Raw genomic sequence first — 18,042 nt, forward strand, 5'->3', positions numbered from 1 at the left:
CGATCAGAAGATTCGCATATGTTTCCAAATTGATAAGCCACGAAAATTCTTGATATATCTATATTAAATGGTAAGTTTTGCAAACTGACCCAAGTTTCGGACCAATTGCTGTCACATACTTGTTTGGACCAACTGAGTTGTAAAATTCTTTAAAAATGGAATTTTTGTGCTTTAGACCTAATTCTTTTTCCCCTGTGTATTTAACTCTCCTTATTTTATAAAAGTAATATGAATCAAGTTTTAATCGAGCGGTTAATGATTCGTGGTCTTTGGAAGTTACAACGTGAATCATGACTTTTAAAATGTGAATTCTATGTTGAGTTTTCATACAGTTGTTCGATTATTTCATGAGCCTTATTAATGTGAAATTATAGTGTCCTTATATGATGATATTAGCATGCATGTTCAGTAGTTATGTATCTTAACAAGTGATAAAAATTAAAGTTTAGTTGATAACATTGTTGGCATGATAGTATGAGTGAAATTGAATAACTTAATTTGATTCTTAATCGAGGGTGAAATATTTTATACGAGTCCAGTTGTTTGCATATTTTATATACATTAGGCATGTTGTAATATCTCTGGGGTGTTCATCATATTTGCATAGTGGTCGGATATATATAAATGCAAAACTATCTTTGTCATATCTTGGTAAAGTTGATGGCGTTAAATGTTAATTTGATTGTTCTAAATTACTCGCATGAATATTTACAATAATTATGTTTAAATGTTTACACATGGATGGTAGTAAGGATTATGTCTAAATGTTTCCACATGTAGGATGTCATCTGAGTTCTAAGGTCCTTTATGTGAGTCTGTGTGCCTATAGTCATACTTATTGCTTTCATTGCATTAAATTATTTCAGTTGAACCTAAAACCTATAACATGATAATAAACAGTGTCGTTATTCCTTCTTGAATATGTTCGTTATTATATTGTCATAAAATGCTAAAGTGATTCTTGCAATTGTAGCACGACATTTGACATATCTATATTCTCGAGTCGTTACTATCAGTTATATTATAATAAAGATTGTTTATGATAACTATGTTGGCAATTATAATGGGATAACCCTTTGATGATTCACATGATATGCAGTGGTTTAAATGATAGTCATTATAGTTACGTTTAATTGAGCCTACGAGTTGCCTAATTATTCAAATCGTGCAAATCAGAGAAGTTGTTCAAGTTGCTAATCTTTTATCGTAGCTAGTGTTTTACAAAGTATGTGATGACAAATGTATATGTTTAAGCTATTTATACGATATCTTTTGTTTTGCTGAAAATGAGTATACTAAGTTGCTAGACACAATTGAATGATATGATTGCAAAAATGTGAAACATATGTGTGATATGGAAGTAATGTTGTCGCTGTCATAGATCATATGTAGTTACTTTTATGGGGAAACATGTTTTCAGAATTGATATCGTGCAAACGATTTTGATAATTTAAAATATGAATTATGAGTATGTTGTTGATTGCTTAAATTCATCGGCCTAATTCGTGACCTAAACCAGTGAGTGAGTAAATGGTGGTACGGACATGTCAATAAGATCCTGTAATTGTGATGGATAGTAGTGGTAGATCTATTTTCTGTGATATGTTTACAAATGTGAGAAGTCTCTTAAATTGTTTTGTTGATTTTACACTTGCTCGTTCATGGTCTATAATTGATCATCAAATTTGTTAGTTGTGAAACCGTGTAAAACTTGGTCCCTTTCTTGTTGTTCTTTTAGTTTGATGCTGTGTTTTTAAGTTAAGCATGAGCTAAGTAATAAATGTTACTTGTTTACAATCAGTTATTTCCATAATAAAATCTTGTTTCGACTTTAATGATTAATGCGCAATCTCTTATCATGTGTTCTTTCCTGTTACATGTGGTTGATAGTTATTTTGTTGCATAGGTATATGAAAGTTGAAAAGAGGTTACGAGGACGTAACCATGTTTCTAGTCGGGTAGGATTGTAAAATCTTAAGGTTTATGTTGCACTTGTTTGTAGATCGTAGTTTTGATCAAGTTGATATTTCGTTGTGGGGTACCTATGCAAACGAGTTATATATGTTTTGTTCCTACTTCTGTTAGTTGGTTGATGTGTAAAACGAGAGTGTAGTTAAACTACGGGTATTGAGTTATGAGTCAGCCTATGAGCCGAGTTATGTTTATGGTCCAGTGGGACCATGGTGATTGAGTTATTTGAGTTTGAGATCGGAATTTAGATGGAAGATGACGGTGTTCTCAGGTGATTATTTAGTGGTTATACATTTAGGTTCTCAGGTAGTTATTAGTTATAGTTAGTTGGGTTAAGTGAAGATGAGTTAAACTTCGGGACGAAGTTTATTTTTAGGAGGACGGAATGTAACATTTCGTGTCTGTTATGTTTAATTGATGTGTCAAAAGTGTGTGTTAACTGTGTTAGAAATGTGTGACGTCCGTATGTACGATATACAATACCCTTCTGAGGTTTGAGTACGGGAGCGAACTTCGGGACGAAGTTCATTTTAAGGGGGGAAGACTGTAATACCCCGTATTTTATATAATCAATTAAACGGATATTATTATATATTAATTATTATACATTTTATATTACTAATTATATCGGGTTAAGTGTTGAGTCGATAATTACGTTAAGCTATCGTAAGTTAATTGAGACGGGTTTATATGGAATTCGAAATGTGAGCTAACCCATTTGAGTTGGCCCAATAACTGTTCAGCCCATTTAACCCTAAACCCTAACCCTAATAGTATACCCTAACCCTAATAGTACCCTACCCAACCCGCCTCCCTCCTTTCTTACTCCCTCAACCCGCCTCCCTTCTTCATCAACACCAAATGGCAGCCTTTCACGCAATTCGAGAGAGAGAGAGTGTGTGTGGTGGTTGACGACGCAGCAGGGATGAGCTAGGGACTTTTGTAGACAACCGTGGGTGGCTCTGGTGGCGGTAGTGGCGGCAGAAAAAGGTAAGAGCACAACCTTCCCCTCTGTTTTCGCTTTTCTGTCGGGTTGTTGGTGGCTGTTGCGTGTCTTAGGGAGGGGATAAGGGTGGTTGGTGTCGGGGTAATGGTAATGGGTGGTATGTGACGAGTGTAGTGGTGGTGGTTAGGGTGGTTTTGGGTGGTGGTAGTGGCAGAGAGAGGTGGCAGCGACAGGGGTACCAAACGGGTTTATAATGCGGGTTTTCAGACGGGTTTAGATGGGTAGGTTTGGGGTGGCGCCACCGTGGACTTGGGGGAGGTCGAACGGTGGTGCCACTGTGTCTGGGTGCGTGGTTTGGCGGCGAGCATGACGGTGGTGGTTTGGCAGGGGACAGGTGAGAGTTGCGGTGGTTGTAGGTGGAGAAAATGGGGCGTTTGGTGAGGCTTGGCGGTGAACCAGGCCAAAGGGCAGCACTGGTTCGACTCGCCGGCGGCAGTCGATCAGGCTGATGGTGGTTGTTGGTGGTGGGGTCGAAGTGGGGAGCATGGCTGGTGGTTGTCACGGTGGTTCAGGCGGCGCGTGAGGAGTGTGGGCGAGAGTGAAGGCGTGGGTGGTAAGAGTCGGGTTATTCGAATTGTTTTGAAACGGGTTTTCATAGTTTAATCGTTATAATTCGTTAATTGGTCGTATTCTTAATTAATTAATTTAATTCCCGAGTTATTTAAATAATTAAAGACGGGTTTTTGAATCGGGTTGTTGAGTTGTTCAATGTTTGATTCGGGTTTTTCTTAATCGCATAATCCGTTTAATCCTTTAATTATCATGTTGGTTTTAGTTCCGAGCTATTTAAAATAAAATAATAATTAATGATAATTAATTAATTAGAGATGGGTTTAATAGAAAAGTTACTATATCGGGAAAGTTTCCATTTTTAGGAAGTTCTATCTTTAATAACTCTCTATTTTGGGAACGGGAATAGTTAAGTAATTGTTATCATTTAATCATCTTTCAGAGGGCGAATTGTTGTGGAATATTCTTTGGACACCCGACCATTTGAATGCGATCGAGGTAGGGAAATACACTTGACTTATTATCGTTGTTGAATTGTGTTGACTTGATTCATGGTTGTTGATTTACGTTATGATTCATATCTTTGGAAGGTGATTGATGAATTGATCGTATTGAATATATTATCACAACATCGGATAACCGGCATGATTTTATGATTTATCATTCGTTGATTTATATATATTGTGTTGCATTAATTTCTTTTGAGCATTCATATACATTGGAGATGGAGGATGTTGTGGTGATGTAGTGTGGTGATGACGATGTTGTGATAAGGCCCAGGCGGGTTCTGCAGGACTTGCCCTGGTGTCCTCACAAGGAAGTGGCGGATCGGCTACGGTCGATATATAGTCTGGGGGATCGGTATGGTGGGCGTTCGGGTTATGAATTATGAGAAATGAGATATGGGATATGAGTTGAGATGGAGATGGAGGTGACGGAGGATCATGCATATCATATTTTGTTGTTTAATTGTTTTCCCTACTCAACCTCGTGGTTGACCCTGTGTATTCGTGAACACCTGTGATGACCCAAATATTGGCGAGCAGACTTGACAGGTTTAAGAGATAGAACGGGAGCTTGGTGGGCGTGAGACATTGGATCAGAAGACTTAGTAGCTAGATCATCATCTAGAAGACTTTCACTTTTGTTTTTGTTAGTTCTTTGTAAATTGACGTAAAAGAGGTTTTGTAATAATTAAGTTAAAGTAATTATATAATTTTGCCTTGGAGTTTAATTTGTTATTCACTACCTCGGGAAACCGAGATGGTAACAGTCCGGTTTATTAGGGAATGTCTTGCTAAAGGCCCCTTCATAAACCGGGGTGTTACATACACTTACCTCTATTGGACTAATGTTACACTCTCAATGGACTTGGTCATATTCTCATATTCTCATTGGACTAATGTTACACTCTCAATGGACTAAAATTACATTCTCAGTGGACTGAAATTATACTTTTCTGAACTAAAATTTCATTTTTCTGGACTAAAATTACATTCTCCTTGACTAAAAAAACAATCTCATTGGACTGAAATTACACTTACCTGGACTAAAATAACACTTTTTGTCATTAAAATAACACTCGTAAAATGCTAAATTACAATAACTTGTGATAAAATTACAAAAATTCAAAATATTATTCGTTAAAATCACTCGGAAAAGATTGAAGTTAAACTTTGTAAAACGCTAAATTCTCGAAAATATTCCTTAAAATTACACTTTTTGCTGTTAGAATTACACTCGCAAAATCCTAAAATGTCGAAAATTTGCCTCGAAAAAAAAAATGAAAAAACCGAACCAGGAAAAATGTTAACAAAATTTTCACAAACTTTGAAGTATAAGACAAAAGGTGGTGTTAATTGTGTATGATAATGAATTAGTGAATGTATTACTGAAACTAGAGAGAGAAGTAAATTAATTAGGGGGCGTTTGGTTGTGGGGAATAAGGAAAGGGAAAGAGAATAAAAATGGTTGATTCCTTTTGTTGTTGTTTGTTTGACACAAAGAAAGGGTAACCCATACCCCTCCTTACCCCAAAAACCATTCTCATCCTTACCCCTCCCCCCCTTGGGTAAGCCCATAACCCCATAATCCCTTCTTTCTCCTACTCCCTATTTTCACCACTCTCACCAACACCCACCACACCCTCTCAAACCGTCAACCACTGTCACCTACACCCTACACCCACCACACCGACACAACCACCACCAGGGACGCCGATACAACCACCACCAGCGACGCCGCCTGTCCACACTACCCCATATCCTCAACCACTAAACACCACACCAACACCTTCAGTAACTCTCCCACCCCACCAACCACCACCAACACCTTCCTCGGTCACACCACTGCAACCGCCCGACGCCGGCCACACCAGATCTGGTGTTTTAAGCGGTGGGGGAGGGGTTTTCGAAGGGTTGTGGTGGATTTTTTAGAATGAATAAGGTGTTTGGGGTCGGGATTGTGGTATTTGTTGAGGGCGTGAGGCGCGGTGATTAGGTTCGTCGTGGGGTACCGCGAGGAAGATCGTCGGCGCCGCTACTTGTGGTGGTTTCGGTGTAGATAATGGTGGCAGGTGGTGGGTAATGGTGGTGGAGGTGGTGGATGTTGACTTTTAATTCCCTTTTCCTCTAATTGTCAACCAAACACCAAAGTATAATATGGGTGATCCCATTCATTTCCCTCTCTTACCCTTTCTTGATTTCATTCTCTTACCCTTTCCCGTACCAAACGCCCCCTTAGTGTTAAGTGTGTTTCTTGCTTTCAATCTCAACCTTCCACCATGCATGATCCAAGGGTTGTGGGAGGGACTTATGGACTCAAAAGATATAAGGGACTTATTTGAACTTGATACTATATATATATATATATATATATATATATATATATATATATATATATATATATAGAGGTGGGATCCGGTGAGAACGATTATTCGGTGAGAACGGTGAGAACGAACTAACTGTACCAACTTAATCAACCCTCACGTGATATACTGCCCCCACAATCAGACCCCATACTTAAATTCTCACCCCTCATTCAACAACATCGTCATTTCCAATTACCACTCACACATGACCACCTCATCATCACTCATCACCGTCGATCACCAAATCACGCCGGCCAAACACACCTTCCTGATGCCGGCGATAAGCCGACCACCATCGTCACACGCCTATTCATGATCAGCCACGCATACTTTACAAATTCCCTCACCTGAAGTCGCGCGCCGACCACTACCACGACCTCCACAAACAACAGCTTAACCCACAACCACCACCACCCCTATGTCGACGACCTCAACAAACGCAATACTAAAATTAATTACAAAAGCCAACATCTCCTAACTCACTCTGATTTCCCACACATTTCAATGTTACCCAACATTTCCGTCATCCTAATCCATCACCATTGGCCATCACGCCGGAGCACAGCGCAGCCGCCGACGCATATCCAGAGGACATCATCTCGGTCCATTCAATTCGCCCTCATCCACCAGCAAACCTTTGCGCAGTCGACGCTGCCGCCTTCTTCGCCGACGACCAACAATATGACGACTCTGGCTTATCTTTATCTCCCTTGTCTTCATCCCTGTTGTCATGTTGCCATCCGACCTTGTGTGTATCTTCGATAACTCAACATCGACTACCGATACCGCCTGGTTCCGAGAAGCCATTCACCACTAGAGATCTCTTATCGCCTACCAAAAATTCGTGCACATACCGCCTACTGCTAATAATTCTGAAAATGCGTGAAGTTGATGTAGCAATGGCCTGGTTCCGAGAAGCCATTCACCACTAGAGATCTCTTACCTTCTCCCTTATTGCATCTTTCACCAGCAGACAAGTCATCGACTACAACAAATCTGCACTAATTTTTGATGTACGAATTTTTTATGTATCTAGCAACTATTTTGATGTATCTTAACATAGATACACACAATTATTTATTAGGTACATCAAAGTTGGTTTGAGATACATCAATATATAAACTAGATACATTAATTTCGATTCGCAGAGATGGATCTGATTATGGTTGGACGGAGAAAGTAAATGTGCTAATGGCGGATCGTCGTTGTCCCTCCTTGTATTCCCCTTCTCAATCACCACCTTAATTATGTGCCGCCAACAACAACTACACCTTCGTCATCGTCGACCTATCTCCGGCGACATTACCTACGCCTCATATGGCACCGACGACGATGGCGGCGCTTAAGTGACTGCCGAATAAAGGGATGATGATGTAAGATAACAACAAGCTCCAATTATAATAGGCTCTCTTATTCTAATCGGAGAGAGTAGAATATGCAACGTAGTGCCATTGTCAGCGATGGTGCAGTGCCAGGTGGTGGTGGCGGAGCAGGAGATACAGCGCTTGAATGTTGCGGTGTTGGATGTTGGGGTGGTTAGGAGTTGCAGGTTTTAATGGGAGATAGTGACGAAGATGAAGTTTGTTTTTGTTTGGGTAATTTATGATTATGTTTATGTGAGGTAGAGTTTGGACCGTGGATTTATTTTTAATCTTATGGTTAGTGTTCATTCTCACCGTTCTCACCGAGTATTCGTTCTCACCGGATCCTAAATCTATATATCAATACTATATATTAAATCCAGAAACCAAGGGACTTCAATGTAATTAAAGAAAATTATACAAATTAATTATACTATATAGTTTTAAATCACTAGCACCCTGTGATTGACCCGACTAAGGGATCTCAATGCAAATATTATATAGTTTGGGTTAAAATTAAATTATATAGAAGCTTGATAATTTTCCTAAACATTTGTAAGAGACTAAAACATGGTCAATTTTCTTAAAATAAAATAATTAATTAAGATGGCCAATTTCCTTAAAATAAAATAATTAATTAAGATGGTCAATTTCAAGAAGACTAAAAGAAAAAAAGATGCTTGGTAATTTTCCTAAATATTTATAGAGGACTAGAAGATGGTCAATTTCCTTAAAATAAAATAATTAATTAGTATAAACATGCACACTTATGGTATTAATTATTATCATCATAAAATTATATATTAAATTTAAAATCTATGCAATTTTATTAAACTTATAGTTTATTAGATATATAGTAACATTGGATATAGTTATATGATAATAATCACTCATTTGAATAGTTAAAGTAACATATTATCAGCGAGATTAATGAAAGTGGTAGAAATAACGGGAGTAGTGAAATAATCAATATTAATGCGGCAATAGTGAAAGTAACAATAATTACGGCGGGAGTAGTGAAATTATCAATATTAATGCGGCAGTAGTGACAGTAACAATAATTACGGCGGGAGTAGTGAAACAATGATTATGGGCAAGTAGTGAAATATCATTACTATTGTTTCATTAATAAGAGTAAAATATTAATAACAGGAGTAGTGAATTTGTCTCAAAATTTATTTCATCGTAATTTTAGGATATGTCATAGAAAAAAATATTAATGATAAATTTATGGGTTATGCAATTTAAGTAATTTTATTTAATGAAAAAAAATATAATGGTAAGTAGAGGTAGCCGGGTGAAGCCGGCCGGATCCGGTGAGGCACCTCATTATGGCGAGGCGGCCGGTCTCACCAAATTACTGCCTTGGACTGATTTGCATTATACATGGATGGGCTGATTTTGTAATGTTGGACTGAAAAAACAAGGATGAAAATTAGGGGTCAACAAGAAACTTTTCATTTGGTCCAAAACACTTTCTCTCTCTAATCTAAAAAAAAGCCCAAATACCTTATTCTCTCTAATCTAAACAAAAGGCCCAAATTCTTTCCTTCCAAAACTACTGAGTTTGAGGCGATATCATCAAATTTGTGAGACGATTTCATCAAAATAATCAAATTCTGACAATCAAAGAGGCGAATTCATCAAATTAATCGATTTCTTAGAAGATTTCGAGGTAATTTCCAGGTAATTTCATATTATTTGATGAAAAATTGATTTTCTTAACTTCGTTCATTAATTGATGATATAATGATCAAATTTGAACAAAATCGAACTGTTTTGTAAATTTATAAGGATCAAAATCAAGTATTTCGTTAGTTTAGGGTTTGAATTCGATCAAACCGAGCAATTGAGCAATTTCGTCATTCGCGGTGTAAAATTTGTTGATTTTGTTAATTCATTCATTAATTGATTATAATTCATTCATTAATAAGGCTCAAATTGACGTTGCAGCTTTAATTTCAATGGAGATTAAGGACATTACAAAGAATCGGTGATAATACTGTTAAAACAGGTAATCTCCGTTTTTTCGCTATTTTATGAAGTCTGTTTTGCTATTCTCCGATTTTGTGAATATGTGAGGTTATATTGTGAATCTAAGAAGTTATTTCGTAAACGAGAAGTTATTTCGTGAATGTAGGCTATAATATCCCGAATTTGATCAAAAATAATCAATTTCGCCCTACTTATTATGGTATTACTACGATGTTGCAGTCTAACTCCCCGATCATCGCAGCCGACTCGATAATAGTGCTATTACAACAGTGTATTCTGTTTTGTCCCTATTTTATGAATTTGAGACGTTATTTTGTTCTGGTTTTGTGAATCTGAGAGGTTATTTTGCGAATCTAGGAGCTAATTTTGTGCATCGGAGAGGTTATTTTGAAAATATAAACTGTTCGGTTTTGTGAATCGAGAGGTTATTTTGCGAATCTAGGAGCTAATTTTGTGCATCTGAGAGGTTATTATTCGAAAATATAAACTGTTCCGGTTTTGTGAATCGAGAGGTTATTTTGCGAATCTAGGAGCTAATTTTGTGCATCGGAGAGGTTATTTTGAAAATATAAACTGTCTATAATATCCCGAAACTTGGATCGTAAGCGTAAATTGTTTGACATTGTCTATTTTGTGAATTAGAGTGCTTATTTTGTGAATATAAGAGCTAAATATAATATTCAGAAAACTTAAAAATCTTGTAATTTTTCATCACATAAAATTTCGCAGGTTCATGGCTTTCGAATTAACTAAACAACAACATTCAAAAATAAAATAAATGAAAAGCTGAAAAATTAAGCAAGATATGATATTTGTTTAGTTTATCAATCACCCCTATTTGTTCGAGGCAATGCACATAGAGCAATATTGATATAGCTATAGGTGCAGCGTTCATCTGCATCAGCGAGTGATCTTCCTGCATGTTTAGATGAATATGGGACTCTTCTACATACTGGAGTGTAGCTAAAATATTTTGAATCAAGCCTTGATGCTACCCATAGAAAGGGCCCCTGAACTCGGGAATAGGTAGCCACCATTCGGATCTAGTACGCCCAAATTGCTCGAACTTCTCCCGCAACTTAAAAGCTTTGTTTTGCGACCATTGTCATTTGTGCCAAATTGAATTAGTACTAATCCCATAAAATGACAAGTCTGCCTGCAGATAACAGGCACCAAAGACTCTATCTCATAACCTTGGCTCATTAAACAATCTGCCAATTTAGAGAGGTCAGGACAAACATACTTCCCTTTTTGATTCATATAACCTGGAACATTCGCCAAAACACAAGTATAGGGAAATACAAATAAATGAGACATTGTGTGCAATAGGGATTTTGAAATGTTTCTGAGAAGAGAGAAGAGAGGTTATTGGTATATACTATTATGTTTGTAAATTAGATATTTATAGGCCTGGTATTTGGCACAACTGTCAACAGTGCCTGTTCACATTACCCATATATTAAAGTTTTTTATTGAATGCTTGATTGTTCAATGTCCTTTTCTTGGGAATGGAACTGTTATTAACAAACCAACAAAATATCTAGATACATACAACCTGACCTTTTCTTAAAAGTGAATTCATAATCTTCACCAATTTTTTTTTTTAATTATTTGAACTAATAATCTGATACTTTATTTAGTGAATCTCGGACTTTATTTGGTGAATCTCAGCCTATAGTTAGTGAATCTTGGGCCTTATTTTGTGAATCTCTGTTGTTAAACGTTACTGATGCAATTTATTTATTTCTTATTGTGTGAATCAGAGACCCTAGTTTGTGAAACTAGAAGGTTATTTTGTGAAACTTAAATAACTAATATATACAACCTGGGTAAGATTAAAACTAAATAAGATGACAAATTCCAAAAAGTTTGCACAAGTCCGCACCATTGAATGCTTTAATTGTCTTGTATCAGTAATATTGCATGCTTTCTTATCTATGGTTGTCGATGTCATACTTATTATGGTGTTCCTACTATTTTGTTAATTTGAAACATTATTATTGTGAAACTTTATTTGTTGATATAAGAGCTAATAAGGCTCAAATTGACGTTGCAGCTTCAATTTCAATGGAGATTACAGATATTACAGTAACTGGTGATAATATTGCTGTTGAAACAGGTAATCTCCTTTTTTTTCGCTATTATCCTGATTTTGTGAATATGTGAGGTTATTTTGTGAATCTAAGAGTGAATTTTGTAAATCTGAGAAGTTATTTCGTGAATGTATGCTATAATATCCTGAATTTGATCAAAATTTATCAATTTTGTCCTACTTATTATAGTGTTCCTGCTGATGTTGCAGGTCTAACTCCTGATACTACAGCGACTCCTGATAAGAGTGCTAGTGCAACAGGTATTCTGTTTTGTCCTTATTTTATGAATTTGAGACGTTATGTTGGTCTGGTTTTGTGAATCTGAGAAGTTTATTTGCGAATCTAGGAGCTAATTTTGTGCATCTGAGAGGTTATTTTGAAAAATATAGACTAATATCCCGAAACTTGGTTTGTGACAGAGGAACTTAGATGCTAATATTGTGAAACTTGATTTGTGAATCTCCTATGTTGCTCTTTTTGGCAAAACTTACTAATTGAACCGAAGAAACATCAATCTTTTATGAATTTGAGATGTTATTTTTTTGAGATTGTTTTGCTATTCTCCTTATTTTGTGAATCAGATAGCTTAGTTTGTGAATATAAGAGCTAATTATGTGAATTTGATAGGTTATTTAGTGAATATAGACTATAAGATTATGAAGTTTGGTTTGTGGCAGAGATTGTTTAACATTGTCTATTTTGTGAATCAGAGTGCTTATTTTGTAAATATAAGAGCTAATTATTTGAATCTAGTAGGTTATTTATTGAAATATAGACTATAAGATCCTGAAACTTGGTTTGTGGCAGAGATTATGAACCTTATATGCTAATATTGTGGAACTTTATTTGTTAATCTCCTATCTTGCACTTTTGGCTTATTTTGTGAATCTACAATTTTCAGTTGTTGATTCCAATGTTAATTGCGGTCAAGCTTCTACCTCCTTTGTTTTAACAAGCCCTACAAAGCACCAACTATTTCCACACCTACTACTCTTATAACTTACACACCGAGTGGCAGCCAACGATGGATAAATAGGATTGATGAAAAGTTTACACCAGCGATTGGGAAAACATTTATTGACTTAGACTCAGCCGATCTTTGTTTTATGAAACGTCGTTGTTGCTTGTGGGTTTAAATCAAGGAAATCTTCAAGCAAAAGGTTTCGTGATGATATTATCAGAACAAAGTGCATGGTTTGCAATCGGGAAGGCTGTAATAAGAAGAAAAGACGACCTGCCCTAACTGGTGTTGCGAAAGGCGGATGAATCCGTTGCATCGAAATAAAGAAATAGGTGGTACAAAGAGCAAACCGAAAAAAACCGGTGCTAAACGTAGGGTGAAAAAAAGGTGGAGGAGAGGCGGAGAGTTCCAACAAAGGGTCAACCACAAGAATAACAAAGATTAGAAGGTGGGGCTGTCCAACAATGATAAAGTTCAAGTTCCATGAGAACAAGTACATGGTTGACGTGTTTATTGAGGGTCACAATCACCCGCTTGATGTTGTGAAAAATAAGGAATTTGAGAAACTTGCTGAAAATATCAATGAATTTCATATGCAAATGATTGTCAGCAATTCAAAAGCAAATGTTGGTCCTAGCTTAACACACCAACTATGCACTCAACAATTGGGTGGTTTTCAAAATGTCGGGGCAACAGTCAAGCAATTCAAAAATTTTCAGAGGGAAATGAAGTGTCTAATGAACAGTCATGATGGGGAAATGTTCAAATCACGCTTAGACACCCTAGCTGAAACAAAAGGGCACCACTTTGTTTATGAAAAAGATTCCAAGAACGCATTGACAAGGATTTTCTGGACGGATTGTGACATGCAAAGAGCGTATGCTCTGTTTGGGGATGGAGTTTCATACGACCCAACTTATGGTACAAACAAGTACAACATGACGTTCACGCCTTTCACGGGCATTGACCATCATAAAAGGTCAATCACATTTGCATGTGCGCTTATAGAACATGAAAACGAGGAGTCATTCATGTGGGTATTTGACCGGTTTCTGCGCGGCTATGGGTGGGAAGGAGCTTAACTACATCATCACCGACGAAGACCCGGGAATAATTAAAGCGAGTTCCAGGTATGTTTCGAAACTAACTACAAAATTTATATAGTCCGAATTCGAGGATAAGACATGAGATTCACAAAATAACCCCAGCATTTACAAAATAAGCTATAGGATTCACAAAATAAGCTATATGATTTATAGTCCGAATCGGAGGATAAGACTTGAGATTTACATAATAGTGCATCGTATGACTTTGTTATGTGAAACTGCGTGAATTTAGTTATTATAAAATGATGGTGACGGTCGATAATTTGATTTTGTTCATTGCAGCTAAGTTCAAAACAGCGAAACATCGGTTTTGCATGTGGCACATCATGAAGAAAATAACCGACAAGGTTGGGAGTAAAATTTGTAGAGATACCGACTTTTTAACCCGTCTGAACGGTGTTGTATGGGACGATGACCGGAGCCCGGGAATTTGAAGAGAAGTGGCTTAAAGTCATGAACGATTTCTCCTTGGAATACAATACGTGGTTGAATGGGAAGTTCACGATAGACACACATGGATACCCGCTTATTTCGAAATGTGCCAATGGGCGGTTTACTACGAACTACACAAAGGTCAGAGAGTGCTAATAGTTTCTTTAAGCGGTTTGAAAACAAATACGGGACATTAACTGAGTTCTTGGTGCGCTATGAAAGCGCCACTGACCACCAAAAGCACTCCGCTCGAAGCTCCGTGAAGAGGAGAATGCGAATTCAATCCCGAAACACTTGTGTGGGTCAAAATGGGAGACGGCGGTGAGAAGCTATACCCATGCGATGTTCTATGAGTTCCAAAACCAGGTGAAGCTTTCAATAAATACCTGCAGTTTGGTTGGATACACTCCGATCTGAGATCCCGTGACGAACTTTGAAGTGTCGTTAGTTGAGGATGCAAAGAAAGGACTAAAATTTGCAGTTGAGTGCAGTAGAAGCACGAATGATGTAAGGTGCACATGTAAACTGTTTGAAAGGAGAGGTATTTTATGCAGTCACATCATTTGGGTTTGTTCGGGAAAGTTTAAGGACATACCTGATAAATATATTTTGCAAAGGTGGAGCAAGAATGCACTCAAAAGTGACGTTTATGATTGGAATGGGAATCTGTTAGAGAAATACAACAATACCAAGTACAAAAGCAGATTGGAATGTCGTGGTGTGGTCCGAGATTGATTAATCGTTGGTATGCTCAAAAGGAAAGAAGAGTCGGATGTGAGAGAGTTTGCCAAGTTAATCAAGGAATTCAGGACAAAACTAGAGGGAAACACTCAACCGTTGACAAAACAACAGATTGAGCTTCTACTGGGCTGCAAGGTTCCAGAAGAAACCAACATCTTACCGCCTAATGTGTCTAGGAACAAAGGTTGTGGTAAACGGTTGGTGAGCAAGAAAAATAAGGCAATCAAGAAGGCGGAAAAAGCAAAAAGGTTGTGTGCTAACTGTAAGCGCAAGGGTAACCACGACAAAAGGAATTGTCCATATGATTTTGCAGACCTTCCTCCAGTGAATCAGGTTTGTATTCATCTACGCAACTACATCTGATATTAATTTGTGAATCCCAGGTCTTAATTATCTGTTTATCTTATTTTGAGAATCCCAGAGGTTGCTTTGTGAATCCCAGGTCTTAATTTGTGAATCCTGGGTCTTATTATGTGAATCACATATCTTTATTTTTGAATCACTTTTATTATTGTACATCTAATGTTTGTAAACATCTTTCTAATTCCAGCTTTGTCTTTTACGTAGGGAGAGCTAGCGGACGAAGGAGTAGAAGAGGAAGGGGATGAGGATGAAGAATGAAGGAAAGAGTCTTCTTAAGCCTTGAGAAATAGATATGATGATTGAAGAAGACACTGACAATTTTGAAAGGAGCAGTCTTTTAGTTTGGCAACATATTATTGGTTTCCAAAAATATGGACATCTTATTTTTGTGAATCTGAGAGGTTCTTTTGTGAATGTAATAGGTTGTTTTATGAATCTTAAATCTTAATATGTACAAAAGACCTGGAAATCTTATTTGTTGGTATTAATTTGTGAATCCTGGGTCTAATTTTCGCGATTATTAGGAAGATTCGTAATCTTATTAGAAAGGAACGGTCGACTGGCTAAACGGTCTTATTTTGTGAATGACACAATTTAAATATTATATAAAATGGATTAGTGTGAATTATAGACGTTATTTCATGAATCTTACCGTGTGAATGACAATATATAAATCCGAGGTCTAATATTGTGAATCGACTTGTTTTGTGAATCCATCTTTTGTGAATATCGTCTTTTTTTGAATCTCAGACATTCTTTTGTAAATCTCAGGTCTCATTTTGTCGACTTGTTTTGTGAATCCATCTTTTTGTGAATATCGTCTTTTTTTTTAATCTCAGACATTCTTTTGTGAATCTCAGGTCTCATTTTGCGAATCAGACGCTTTATAAATCATCCACGTCAAATTTCACAAATTCAAGCGACTAATCAATTCCATTGATTAAAATCAACTATTACAAAAGGAGATCTACTAAATAAGCAGATTAGCACCCAACTAAATGACTAATAACAAATTCACTAGAATACTTGATAGATCCTGCATATACCATCTAATACTATACTAACATAATACTTGATTGTATCCACCACAAGTTAAATTCCACGCATAAGGGACAAATGCCTCCGACGAACCAACCAGAGATAAGTAAGTATACACTGCATAACACCCAAAACTCACAGTAAAAGAATAAATGCTGCCCCGTTTCTACTACACGCTCACAAAGACAATCATGAAGAATAAATTCCCAACCAGAGAAGCATACACTGAAGAACGATCTCCCTGCTTCACATCATATCACCACCATAGACAAGCACATCTTGCTACTTATACTCCTATATCAGAAAACACGTGAAATATTTCAAAATATATACACGGACAAGCATGGCTCGCTACTATTCAAAATATCACGGATACTATGAATGAATGGGGATTTGATATGCAAAAGTTATTAAAGAACCAGGGCCCTGTACGTTCTAGTATTTGCATCCCATGAAAGTAGTTGCATCATTACAGACTTTCGAAATTCTGGCATTCTCTGCAATTGTAAGAAATTATAGTTGAAATTAATGAACAACACAGTTTCAAATCTGATTTTATGTACGTATATCTTGTTCAACTTGTTTCTTACCGATAATTGTCCGGATTCTACGCAATCACCGAGCTCACGGTCCAACATACTCAAATACCTCAACACGTGAGCTCCACAATCAAAAACCGAATGTAGTATAGTGTTCAATTTGTTTAGTAAACAATATTTAATTTCCGTAAAGCGGACACATTAGGGAATAACTTACTTATTTGATTGTTGAGGAACTTTGAGAGTTATAACCCTGTGAGAGTGCAGAAACCGCATGGGATAATATGACGGGGAACTACTTGCCAAAATAGGAGATAATTTGGCCACCTGAAAATGTTTCGAGTTAATACTGATTGTACACTAAAAATGTTTTATATACTCTGATTCACAAACTGTCAAGGGTTAGATTAGGCAAATAATTAATACCGTGTCTATGGTTGTATTATGTACATCATAAGACTGTACTTTCGCGCTTGAGTTGAGGATGTAATTCGTTTTACTCTCCATATCGCATATACAAGCCCACCAATGTTTGTCTTTGATCAGCGGTATAAAAACCTGATATAATAAAGATTAGTCTTCAATTTACAGCCCTACATGTCCGCAACAAAAAAAAAAAAAAAAAAAAAAAAAAAAATATTGTTGAGGGACCAGACCTTTCGGATTGTGGCATCATTCACCGGTTTGTATGTCCCACTGATGTATTGATTCCAAATACAAGGGTTTTTCTTCTTTGTACAGTTCTACATACCACAAAAGGTGATTTTACAAACCATATCAATTTGGGATAATCAAGATACTTGAATATTAAAACAAGTTCAAAGCTAACCACGATGACAATCGATGGCAAGTACGTAAGATCCGGTCGATGAAGTGTCGTCTTAATCCCAAACATATCAATCACCTAAAAAATAATATTAGGAATGAAACAAAAGATTACAGATAATACAATGAAATGAACGCTGATAGTAGTCTACTTACTTGATCCATAACCCATCGACGCGGTCTAAGCGTAGATAAACCCGCTCGTGTGACTTCCATCCACTCAAGACACACC

Source organism: Silene latifolia, chromosome X (assembly GCF_048544455.1).
Source record: "Silene latifolia isolate original U9 population chromosome X, ASM4854445v1, whole genome shotgun sequence".
Classification (NCBI taxonomy): Eukaryota; Viridiplantae; Streptophyta; class Magnoliopsida; order Caryophyllales; family Caryophyllaceae; genus Silene; species Silene latifolia.